The following is an 11,814-nucleotide window of genomic DNA, read 5'->3' as shown; positions in this document are numbered from 1 at the left end:
TGGGCCTACCCGGTTGGTCTCAGCCAAACAGAAAGAAGCAAAAGCTAAGATGGGATGAGCATAGTTCAGCCCCCAGTCCACCTTTCACACACTGCACCACAAGGGCCGATGGCAAGGTGCGCAACCCTGGGCATTGACACTATGTCTGTCATGAGCCACGTGCGCTGGTTTCCCCCCCCATGCCCTCTCCGCATGGATGACTGCCCCCCCGCCCCCGCCACCTCCCCTCAGTGTATAACTCGCGTTTCTGTGCTCTGTCTTCAGTCCTAAGGCCTCCAGGACCCAGATCCCTCGAATAGCATCCTAAGACTCACCCCCAGTTTCATCTGACTCCCTGTCCTCCGCCGCCCACTGCCCTAACTCTCCAGCCACCAGGACAAGAGCTATGGCCGCTGACCTCGAGGGCCTTCCTCTTCAAAAATTAAAGACGGCACCGCCTGACCCGCCCAAAGCCCTCTGGTTCCCCCTGACACACATGCACAACAAAACTCCAGACAGGAAATATTGGTAGGACTACCCGGTTAGTCTCAGCCAAACAGAAGGAAGTGAAAGTTAAGATGCGATGTGCAGGGTTCGACACCCAGACCACCTTGCACACACTGCACCCCAATGGCCGACGGGGAAGTAGGCAACTCTGGGCATGCGCACTACGTCTCTGGTGCGTCACGTGGGCTGGTTTCCCCGCCCCTCCCCCCATCCACAAGGATGACTCCCCCCTGTCCCCACTGCACCACCCCTCGATGTATAACTTCCGTTTCTGTGCTCTGTCCTCAGTCCTAAGGCCTCCAGGACCCAGATCCCTTCAATAGCAACCGAAGACTCACCCTCACCTTCAACTGACTCCCTGACCTCCGCCGTCCCCTGTCCTAACTCTCCAGCCACCAGGACAAGAGCTATAGCGGCTGACCTCGAGGACCTTCCTTTTCAAAAATTAAAGATGGCACCTCCTGACCCGCCCAAAGCCCTCTGGCTCCTCCTGACACACATGCACACCTCAAGTACAGACAGGAAATGTCGGTCGGCCTACCCAGTTGGTCTCGGCCAAACAGAAAGAAACCAAAACTAAAATGCGATGCGCAGAGTTGGACACCCAGACCACACCGCACAGACTGCACCGCAAAGGTCGACGTGGAACTGCACAACCCTGGGCATGCATACTACGTCTCTCGTGCACCACGTGGGCTAGCTTCCTCGCCCCTACCCCCTACCCATATGGATGACTGCCCCCCCCCTCGTCCCCTCTCCACCACCCCTTGATGTATAACTCCCTTTTCTGTGCTCTGTCCTCTGTCCTAAGGCCTCCAGGGCCGAGATCCCTCCAATAGCACCCGAAGACTCACCCCCACATTCATCTGACTCCCACACTTCCACCGACCACTGTCCTAACTCTCCTGCCACCAGTACAAGAGCTATGGCGGCTGACCTCGAGGGCCTTCCTCTTCAAAAGTTAAAGATGGCACCCCCTCACCCGCCCAAAGCCTTCTGGCTCCCCTTGACACACATGCACACGTAAACTCCAGACAGGAAATTTCGGTGGGCCTACCCGGTTGGTCTCAGCCAAACAGAAAGAAACAAAATCTAAGATGTGATGCACAGAGTTCAGTACCCAAACCACCTTGCACACACTGCACCGCAAGGGTCGACATGGAACTACACAACCCTGGGCAGGGGCACTATGTCTCTCGTGAACCACGTGGGCTAGCTTCCCCGCCCCTCCCCCCTCTCCGCATGGATGACCTCCTCCCCGCCCCCCGCCACTTCCCCTCAATGTATAACTCCCGTTTCTGTACTCTGTCCTCAGTCCTAAGGCCTCCAGGACCCAGATCCCTCCAATAGCACCCGAAGACTCACCCTCACCTTCAACTGACTCTCACACCTCCACCGCCCACAGTCCTAACTCTCCTGCCGCCAGGACAAGAGCTATGGCGCTTGACCTCGAGGGCCTTCCTCTTGAAAAGTTAAAGAGACACCGCCTGACCCGCCCAAAGCCCTCTGGCTCCTCCTGACACACACACACACTTCAAGTCCAGACAGGAAATATCGGTGGACCTACCCGGTTGATCTCGGCCAAACAGAAAGAAGAAAAAGCTAAGATGCGATGCGCAGAGTTCGGCACCCAGATGCATTGCACACACTGCACCATAAGGGTCAACATGGAACTTCACAACCCTGGGCATGCGCCCTGTGTCTCTCATGCGCTAGTGGGCTGGTTTCCCCGCCCCTCCCCCCTCTCCACATGAATGACGTCCCCCCGTCCCCCCCCCCCCCGCCTCCCCTCAATGTATAACTCACGTTTCTGTGCTCTGAGTCAGTTCTAAGGCCTCCAGGACCCAGATCCCTCGAAAGGCACCCCAAGACTCACCCCCACCTTCATCTGACTCCCTGACCCCCGCCTCCCACTGCCCTAACTCTCCTGCTACCAGGACAAGAGCGATGGCCGCTGACCTCGAGGGCCTTCGTCCTCAAAAGGCACTGCTTGACCCGCCCAAAGCCCTCTGGCTCCCCCTGACACACATGCACACGTAAACTCCAGACAGGAAATATCACTGGGCCTACCCGGTTAGTCTCAGCCAAACAGAAAGAAGCAAAAGCTAAGATGCTATGCGCAGAGTTCGGCACCCAGACCACCTTGCACACACTGCAACGCAAGGGCCGCCGCAAAGTGGGCAACCCTGGGCATGCGCACTACGTCTCTGGTGTGTCACATGGGCTGGTTTCCCCGCCCCTCCCCTCTCTCCGCAAGGATGACTCCCCCCCGCCCCCGCCACCTCCCCTCAATGTATAACTCCTGTTTCTGTGCTCTGTCTTCAGCTCTAAGGCCTCCAGGACTCAGATCTCTCCAATAGCACCCCCAGACTCACCGCCACCTTCATCTGACTCCCTGACCTCCGCCGCCCCCTGTCCTAACTCTCCTGCCACCAGGACAAGAGCTATGGCGGCTGACCTCGAGGGTCTTCCTCTTCAAAAGTTAAAGATGGCACCGCCTGACCCGCCCAAAGCCCTCTGGCTCCTCTTGACACACATGCACACTTAAACTCCAGACAGGAAATATCGGTGGTCCTACCCGGTTAGTCTCAGCCAAACAGAAAGAAGCAAAAGCAAGATGTGATTCGCAGAGTTCAGCACCCAGACCACCTTGCACACACTGCACCGCAGGGGCTAAGGGGAAAGCTCGCAATCCTGGACATGCACTCTATGTCTCTCGTGCACTCGTGGGCTCGTTTCACTGCCCAACTCCCCCAGCGGATTACCACTTCCCCCCAACCACTGATGACTTCCGTATCTGTGCTCTATCAGTAGCTCCTGTTCTTCCAGGGCACAGGTGCCTCAAGTAACGCCCCCAAGGCTTGCCCTACTTTCCCTGTCCCTTTCCACTCTGGTGTACTGTTTTCCATTATCCCAGACCTGCCAGGAGGCCGAGGGATGTGGTGGCTGCCTGCGAAGTGAGATACAATGCCTGCTAAAAACCAAAGTACAATATACCCCATAGAATTTACAGATTCCCTGGTATCTCAGCTGGTAAAGAATCCACCTGCAATGCAGGAGACCCCGGCTGTATTCCTGGGTCAGGATGACTCCCTGGAGAAAGGTTAGGCTACCCACTCTAGTATTCTTGGGCTTTCCTGGGGGCTCAGACAGTGAAAAATCCACCTGCAATGCAGGCGACCTAGGTTCGATCTCTGCGTTGGGAAGATTCCCTGGAGGAGGGCATGGCAACCCACTCCAGTGTTCTTACCTGGAGAATCCCCATAGACAGAGGAGCCAGGCAGGTTACAGTCCATGGGGTTGCAAAGAGTCAGATATGGCTAAGCACAAGCCTCAAAACCTAATATTCAAAATGTCCAGTGTATGATTCAAAATTGATCAGAAATACTCAAGAAAATAAAATTAGAACTACCATGCGATCCAGCAACCCCACTCCTGAGTATATATACCCAAAAGAAACAAAAACACTAATTGGGAAAGATGCATGTGCCCCAATGTTCATAGCAGCATTATGTACAGTTGTGAAGACATGGAAACAGCCAAAGTATACCCGAAGAAATGAATGGATAAAGATACGTGATAGATACATACAAGGGAATAATCAGTTCAGTTCAGTTCAGTCGCTCAGTCGTGTCTGACTCTTTGTGACCCTGTGAATCGAAGAGCGCCAGGCCTCCCTGTCCGTCACAAACTACCAGAGTTTACTCAAACTCATGCCCATTGAGTCAGTGATGCCATCCAGCCATCTCATCCTCAGTCATCCCCTTCTCCTCCTGCCCCCAATCCCTCCCAACATCAGGGCCTTTTCCAGTGAGTCAGCTCTTCGCATGAGGTAGCCAAAGTATTGGAGTTTCAGCTTCTGCATCAGTCCCTCCAATGAACACCCAGGACTTATCTCCTTCGGGATGGACTGGTTGGATCACCTTGCAGTTCAAGGGACTCTCAAGAGTCTTCTCCAACACCATAGTTCAAAAGCATCAATTTTTTGGTGCTCAGCTTTCTTCACAGTCCAACTCTCACATCCATACATGACCATTGGAAAAATCATAGCCTTGACCAGATGGACCTTTGTTGGCAAAGTAATGTCTCTGCTTTTTAATATGCTATCTAGGTTGGTCATAACTTTCCTTCCAAGGAGTAAGCGTCTTTTAATTTCATGGCTACAGTCACCATCTGCAGTGATTTTGGAGCCCAAAAAAATAACATCTGACACTGTTTCCACTGTTTCCCCATCTATTTCCCATGAGGTGATGGGACCAGATGCCATGATCTTAGTTTTCTGGATGTTAAGATTTAAGCCAACTGTTTCACTCTCCTCTTTCACTTTCATCAAGAGTCTTTTTAGTTCCTCTTCACTTTCTGCCATAAGGGTGGTGTCATCTGCATATCTGAGGTTATTGATATTTCTCCTGGCAATCTTGATTCCAGCTTGTGCTTCTTCCAGCCCAGTGTTTCTCATGACGTACTCTGCGTATAAGTTAAATAAACAGGGTGACAATATACAGCCTCGACATACTCCTTTTCTTATTTGGAACCAGTCTGCTGTTCCATGTCCAGTTCTAACTGTTGCTTCCTGACCTGCATATAGGTTTCTCAAGAAGCAGGTCAGGTGGTTTGATATTCCCATCTCCTTCAGAATTTTCCACAGTTTATTGTGATCCACACAGTTGTAGACTTTGGCATAGTCTATAAAGCAGAAATAGATGTTTTTCTGGAACTCTCTTGCTTTCTCAATGATCTAGCAGATATTGGCAATTTGATCTCTGGTTCCTCTGCCTTTTCTAAAACCAGTTTGAACATCTGGAAGTTCTCGGTTCACGTATTGCTGAAGCCTGGCTTGGAGAATGTTGAGCATTACTTTACTAGCATGTGAGATGAGTGCAATTGTGTGGTAGTTTGAGCATTCTTTGGGATTGCCTTTCTTAGGGATTGCAATGAAAATGGATCTTTTCCAGTCCTGTGGCCACTGCTGAGTTTTCCAAATTTGCTGACATATTGAGTGCAGCACTTTCACAGCATCATCTTTCAGGATTTGAAATAGCTCAACTGGAATTCCATCACCTCCACTAGCTTTGTTCGTAGTAATGCTTTCTAAGGCCCACTTGACTTCACATTCCAGGATTTCTGGCTCTAGGTGAGTGATCACACCATCGTGATTATCTGGGTTGTGAAGATCTTTTTTGTATAGTTCTTCTGTGTATTCTTGCCACCTCTTCTTAATATCTTCTGCTTTTGTTAGGTCCATACAATTTCTGTCCTTCATTGAGCCCATTTTTGCATGAAATGTTCCCTTGGTATCTCTAATTTCTCTAGAGAGATCTCTAGTCTTTCCCATTCTATTGTTTTCCTCTATTTCTTTGCATGGATCACTGAGGAAGGCTTTCTTATCTCTCCTTGCTATTCTTTGGAACTCTGCATTCAAATGGGGATATCTTTCCTTTTCTCCTTTACTTTCAGCTTCTCTTCATTTCACAGCTATTTGTAAAGCCTCCTCAGACAACCATTTTGCTTTTTTGCATTTCTTTTCCATGGGGATGGTCATGACCCCTGTCTCCTGTACAATGTCACAAACCTCCGTCCATAGTTCATCAGGCTCTCTGTCTATCAGATCTAGTTCCTTAAATCTATTTCTCACTTCTGCTGTATATTCATAAGGGATTTGATTTAGGTCATACCTGAATGGTCTAGTGGTTTTCCCTACTTTCTTCAGTTTAAGCCTGAATTTGGCAATAAGGAGTTCATGATCTGAGCCACAGAGAGTTTCCGGTCTTGTTTTTGCTGACTGTATAGAGCTTCTCCATCTTTGGCTGCAAAGAATATAATCAATCTGATTTCAGTGTTGACCATCTGCAATAATACTCAGCCATAAAAAAGAATGCAGCAACATGGAGGGATTTGGAGGGCATTATGCTAAGTGATCTCCTTTCCTGATGCTGGGAGGGATTGGGGGCAGGAGGAGAAGGGGACGACAGAGGATGAGATGGCTGAATGGCATCACCGACTCGATGGACATGAGTTTGAGTAAACTCTGGGAGTTGGTGATGGACAGAGAGGCCTGGCGTGCTGCGATTCATGGGGTCCCAAAGAGTCGGACATGACTGAGCGAGTGAACTGAACTGAACTGATGCTAAGTGAAATGTCAGAGAAAGACAAATATTGTATGAAATCACTTAGATGTAGAATATAAAAAATACAACAAACTAGTGAATAAAACAAAAAAGCAGACTCACATATATTCACAAACTACTGCATACCAGTAGGGGGAGGGGCAATATAGGAGTACAGGCATTGGAAGTACAAACTATAGGGTGCAAGATAGGCTTAATCTATTATACAACAGAGGGATATAACAATAATAACTGTAAAGGGAAAGTAACTTCTAAAATTGTATTAAAATTTTTAAGTGAAAAAAATTGCTCAAAATGTGAAAAACAAGAAAATCTGAGTTTACATGGGAAAGACAATCAACTGACACCAATGTAGAAAAGACTAAGATGCCAAGTATTATCTGACATTGTCTTATTTTAAAGATGCATTTATTTATGGCTGTGCTGGGTCTTTATTACTGCTCATGGGCGTTCTCCAGTTGCAGAGATCAGGGGCTACTCTCTAGTTGTCACGGGTTTTTCACTGAAGTGGTTTCTCTTGTGGAGCACCAACTCTAGGTGCCTGCTTCAGTAGTCGCAGATCACTGGCCCCAGAGCACTGACTCAGTAGTTGTGGCACACAGGCTTAGTTGTCCCTTGGCATGTGGGATCTTCCTGGACCAGGGATCAAACCTGTGTCCCCTGCACTGGCAGTCGGATTCTTTACCACTAAGCCACAAGGGAAACCCTGATATCATCTTTAAAGTTTGTTTTTGTGTTTTGATTGCGCTGGGTCTTGGTTGTGGCACACAGGCTTTCTCTAGTTGCGGTGCGTGGGATTAGTTGGCCCCGAGGCATGTGGGATCTTAGTTCCTGGACCAGGAACCAAATCTGCCTCCGCTACTTTGAAAATCAGATTGTGAACCACTGTTCCACCAGGGAAGTCCTTAAAGCACCTATTTTTTTAATGCTTCAATAAATTAATCATGAACATTTTTGAAACAAATGTAAAAACAGGAAATCTTGGCACAGAGAGAGAATAGTTCAAGAAATAAATGAAAATTTTACAAGTGAAACATATGATAGCCAAATAAAAATCTCAGTGCATGGGTTCAATGGCAGAATGGGGATGAGAAAATAGTGTTCAACACACAAAAATCAAGCTTATTTCTATATACTATCAAGAGACAAAACCAAAATTTAAACACACACACACAATACTCTTTTACAACAGCTTCTCAAAAAATCCAACAAAACGTGTACAGGATCTGTGGATGTTGAAAACTACAAGAAGCTGATGAAATAAATAGAAGGCCTAAACAAATGAATGTAGTGTCTATGGACTGAGAGATTCGATATAGTTAGGATGTCAGTTTTCCCCGAATTGATCTTTAGATTTAATGCAATTCCATTCAAAATCTCAACAAGAATTTTTTTAATACAGAATAATTGGTTCTAAAATGTATGTGGAGGACGTTCCGTGGCTTTCCAGTGGTTAGGACTCTGTGCTTTCACTGCCAAGGGCCTGGGGTTCAATCCCTGTTTGGGGAACTAAGATTGCATAAGCTGTGTTGTGTGGCGTGACCAAAAAACTTTTTTTAATTAAAAAAAATAGAGAATAAAATGTATGTGAAAAAACAGAGAACTACAATTGTCAAAATAAATTTGAAAAGGAGGAACAAAACTGGAGGACTAACATGGTTTTTCGTGCAAAGTTGCTTCAGTTGTGTCCAACTCTATGGGACCCTATGGACTGTAGCCTGCCAGTCTCCTCTGTCCATGGGATTTCCCAGGCAAGAATACTGGAGTGAATTGCCATGCTCTTCTTCAAGGGATCTTCCCAACCCAAAGATCAAACCCATGTCTTTTACTGTCTCCCGCCTTGGCAGGCAGATTCTTTACCATAGTGCCACTTGGGAAGCCCCAACATGGCTTTTAAGAATTACTATATAGTTACAATAATCAAGACAGTGTAGTATTGGCAAAGGGTTATAGACACACCTTTGTAAAATATCAGTTGGTCATATTTGTGTGTGAAGGTGTGGCTATGAAGGGACAGCACAAGTAAGCCCTGTAGGGTGATAGGACAGTCATGTATCCTGAATGTGGTGATATTAAAACTCATGTATTAAAACTCGCAGAACTCCCAAGGTCAATTTTACTGTATAATATTTTTTCATTTTTAATTTTTTTGATATTTATTTATTTGGCTGTGCCGGATCTTAGTTGCAGCATGCTTGATTTCCTATCTTTGTTGCAGCATGTGAGATCTAGTTACTTGACCAGGAATCAAATCTGTGCTGCCCCCTCCAAATTGGAATGGCCATCTGCAAAAGACCCTGAGCTTAGACCAGAGTCTACCAGGGTCCCCCAGGAGCAAGAGGCAGAGCTGACCTTAGGCTGCCCCCAGCTGTCCACGCACAGAGAAGGGGGCTCCAAGGGACACCCAGGCCTGGGGCTCACATACCCAGAGGACTGTGACCTTCTCAGGTGTGAATGTTTCCGCCTCTGTCCCTCCTCTGTGTTCTCAGACACTTTCCCAGTCTTGGAGATGAGACGCCCCTGCTGGCAAAGGCGGGTGTCACTGTAATGTGGACAGTTGGTGGCTGAGCTGTGCCTGGTAATGCCAAGACCTCCCACGGGGCCAAGGCTTCAGGCTGGCTTCCATGAATGAAAGCAAAAGGCTGATTTAACTTAGCAGCATCCTCGGGTTTGGACCTGGATCCAAACCTGCATCACAGACATCCAGAATGGGAAGTGGGGAGGTTATAGGAGGTGGTCCAGTAACAGCCAGGCTGAGGGTCAAGAGCTCAGGACAGAGAGAGAGGCCACTATGAGATAGAGATACGAGGCCACTATGAGATAGAGATACTAGGCCTAGTAATGAGGAGAAAGAGTGAGAGGAAGATCAGGGCTGATGAGAACATGGAAGGCACTCAGAGCCTCAGTTTGCCCATCTGTATATTGGTGATAAAAGTTGAACTTACATCATGCAGTTGGTGTGAGAAAGCATGATTCATGTAATGTGATCCGCTAACATCTGGTACAGAGTAATTATGAGGCTAATGGTGATGGTATTGTTATTTTTATTATTACAAGAATCACTCAGTCTTAAATAATTGCTGACATGCTCTTCTCCCTCACGAGGTGGGCACCTTGTCTCCTTCAATGGTAAACCCCATGGTCCACCTCTGTGGCTCCAGTGTGGGGAGCCACACTGTGGTCACCACAGAGGTCTGGTGAAGGAGGGGGTATTTTATAAGGCAGAATAACGCCCCCTCAAAAGATGCCCATATCCCAAATCACAGGACCTGGAATATGTCACCTTACATGGCAACAGAGACTTTGTGGATGTGATTAAATTTAAGTATTTTGAGATGGAGAGATCATTCTGGATTATCTGGGTGAGCCCAGTGTAATCATGAGGGTCATTATAAGTGAAAGAAGAAGGCAAGAAAGAGAGTGATTTGATGTGAGAAAGACTCGACTGGTTATTGCTGGCTTTGAAGATGGAAGATAGGGGCCAAGGACTGCAGGCCGCCTCTAGAAGTTTGAAAAGGCAGGGGAATGATTTCTCCCCGAGAGTCCCCAGAAGGCTCAGAAGGAATGTAGCCCTGAGGACACCTTGTGAGACTTCTGACCTCCAGAACTGAAAGATAATACATTTGTGTTGTTTTAAGCCACTGAGTTTGTTGTAAATTTGTTGCATCACTAATATGAAACCACTAGATGGGGAAACACATATCCTCTCCACTCCCTTCCTTCCTCCTTCTCAGACCCTTACTCTATCAGAAATGCCCAGTCCTGTGGCCCCTGGCCTTGGAATAAGATGGTGGCTCTGTCCCTTCCGTCAGTCTCTGAGACAGGGGGAGACCAGAGGGTGCAGGTCCCCCAAGGAGGGGTATATTGGGACCCAGTGCTGCTCAAGGAGGCAGACAGGGAAGGGGCCTGGGATACACAGAAGGCCCCCACGCTGCCCATTATCCACCACTATAATAATACACATACTTGATGGTAGACACAAAGTGTCATGAGTGTCAGTGATTGTGAGATCTAGAAGGGGCTGATAACAACTGATGTTTACTTGCTCAGGCCAAGCAGTGCCCCAGGTAAATGTGTTATCTCATTTAACCTTCACCACAACCCTGTGAGGAGGGAAAGTTATCACTCCTGATGACAGAGGAGCAAAGGGAGGCACAGAGAGATTGTGTAACTTGCCCATCATGTGACATTGTGGAATTTAGTCCTGGACTGTGTCATTCCAGAGCCCCTCCTCTTGCTCACCCTACTCCACTGCCTAGATTACTAGATTAATCAAATGTGGTCATGGGACATTCTCTGGAGGTCCAGTGGTTAGCACTTGGTGCTTTCACTGTCAAGGGCCCAGGTTCAATCCTTTATTGGGGAACTAAGATCCCACAAGCTGAATGGTGCTGTGAAAAAAAAATGTGGTCATAAATAAGGCCATTACACATGTTTTCTCCAAAGCCCAGTGGGCACTAACCCCTTTTTATGAATGAGAAACAAAGGCCAGGAGAGGACAGATGATTTACCTGAGGTCACACAACCAGGACTTGAGGTTCTGGCCTTTATAGCAGATTTGCCAGACTCTAAAACCATATTTCCTCAGTTATTACAAATGTGAATGAGGTTCAAGGGAAGATGGACTCCAGAGTCTGAGGACAAAATTAGCAGATCCTATCCATCCCCTCAAACCTGTCGGTCCTAAAGGAAATCAGTCCTGAATATTCATTGGAAGGACTGATGCTGAAGCTGAAGCTCCAATAGTTTGGCCACCTGATGTGAAGAACTAACTCATTGAAAAAGACCCTGACGCTGGGAAAGATTGAAGGCAGGAGGAGAAGGAGACAACAGAGAATGAGATGGTTGAATAGCGTCACCAACTCAATGGACATGAGTTTGAGCAGACTCCGGGAGATAGTGAAGTACGGGGAAACCCGGTGTGCTGCAGTCCATGAGGTCGCAAAGAGTCAGACACAACTGAGCGACTGAACTGAACTGAACTGATCCATCCCCTCAGAGAGGTATCCCCACACCACCGCTGATGTCAGGAGGTAAAGAATAAACAATTCCCCCAAATATGACTTCCACAGACAGGGCTGAGGGAACGTCAGTAACTTCCAGGACTGAAGGTAAGAGGACTCTGTCTCCAGAGGAGGTTCTGACAGAAGTAGTCTACACTTCGTGGTCTAGACAAGGAAATTGGGGTGGCTCAGAGCCT

This window comes from Muntiacus reevesi, chromosome X (genome assembly GCF_963930625.1).
Source record: "Muntiacus reevesi chromosome X, mMunRee1.1, whole genome shotgun sequence".
Lineage (NCBI taxonomy): Eukaryota > Metazoa > Chordata > Mammalia > Artiodactyla > Cervidae > Muntiacus > Muntiacus reevesi.
The sequence above is the reverse complement of the archived record's forward strand: the minus strand, read 5'-3'. Positions refer to the sequence as shown.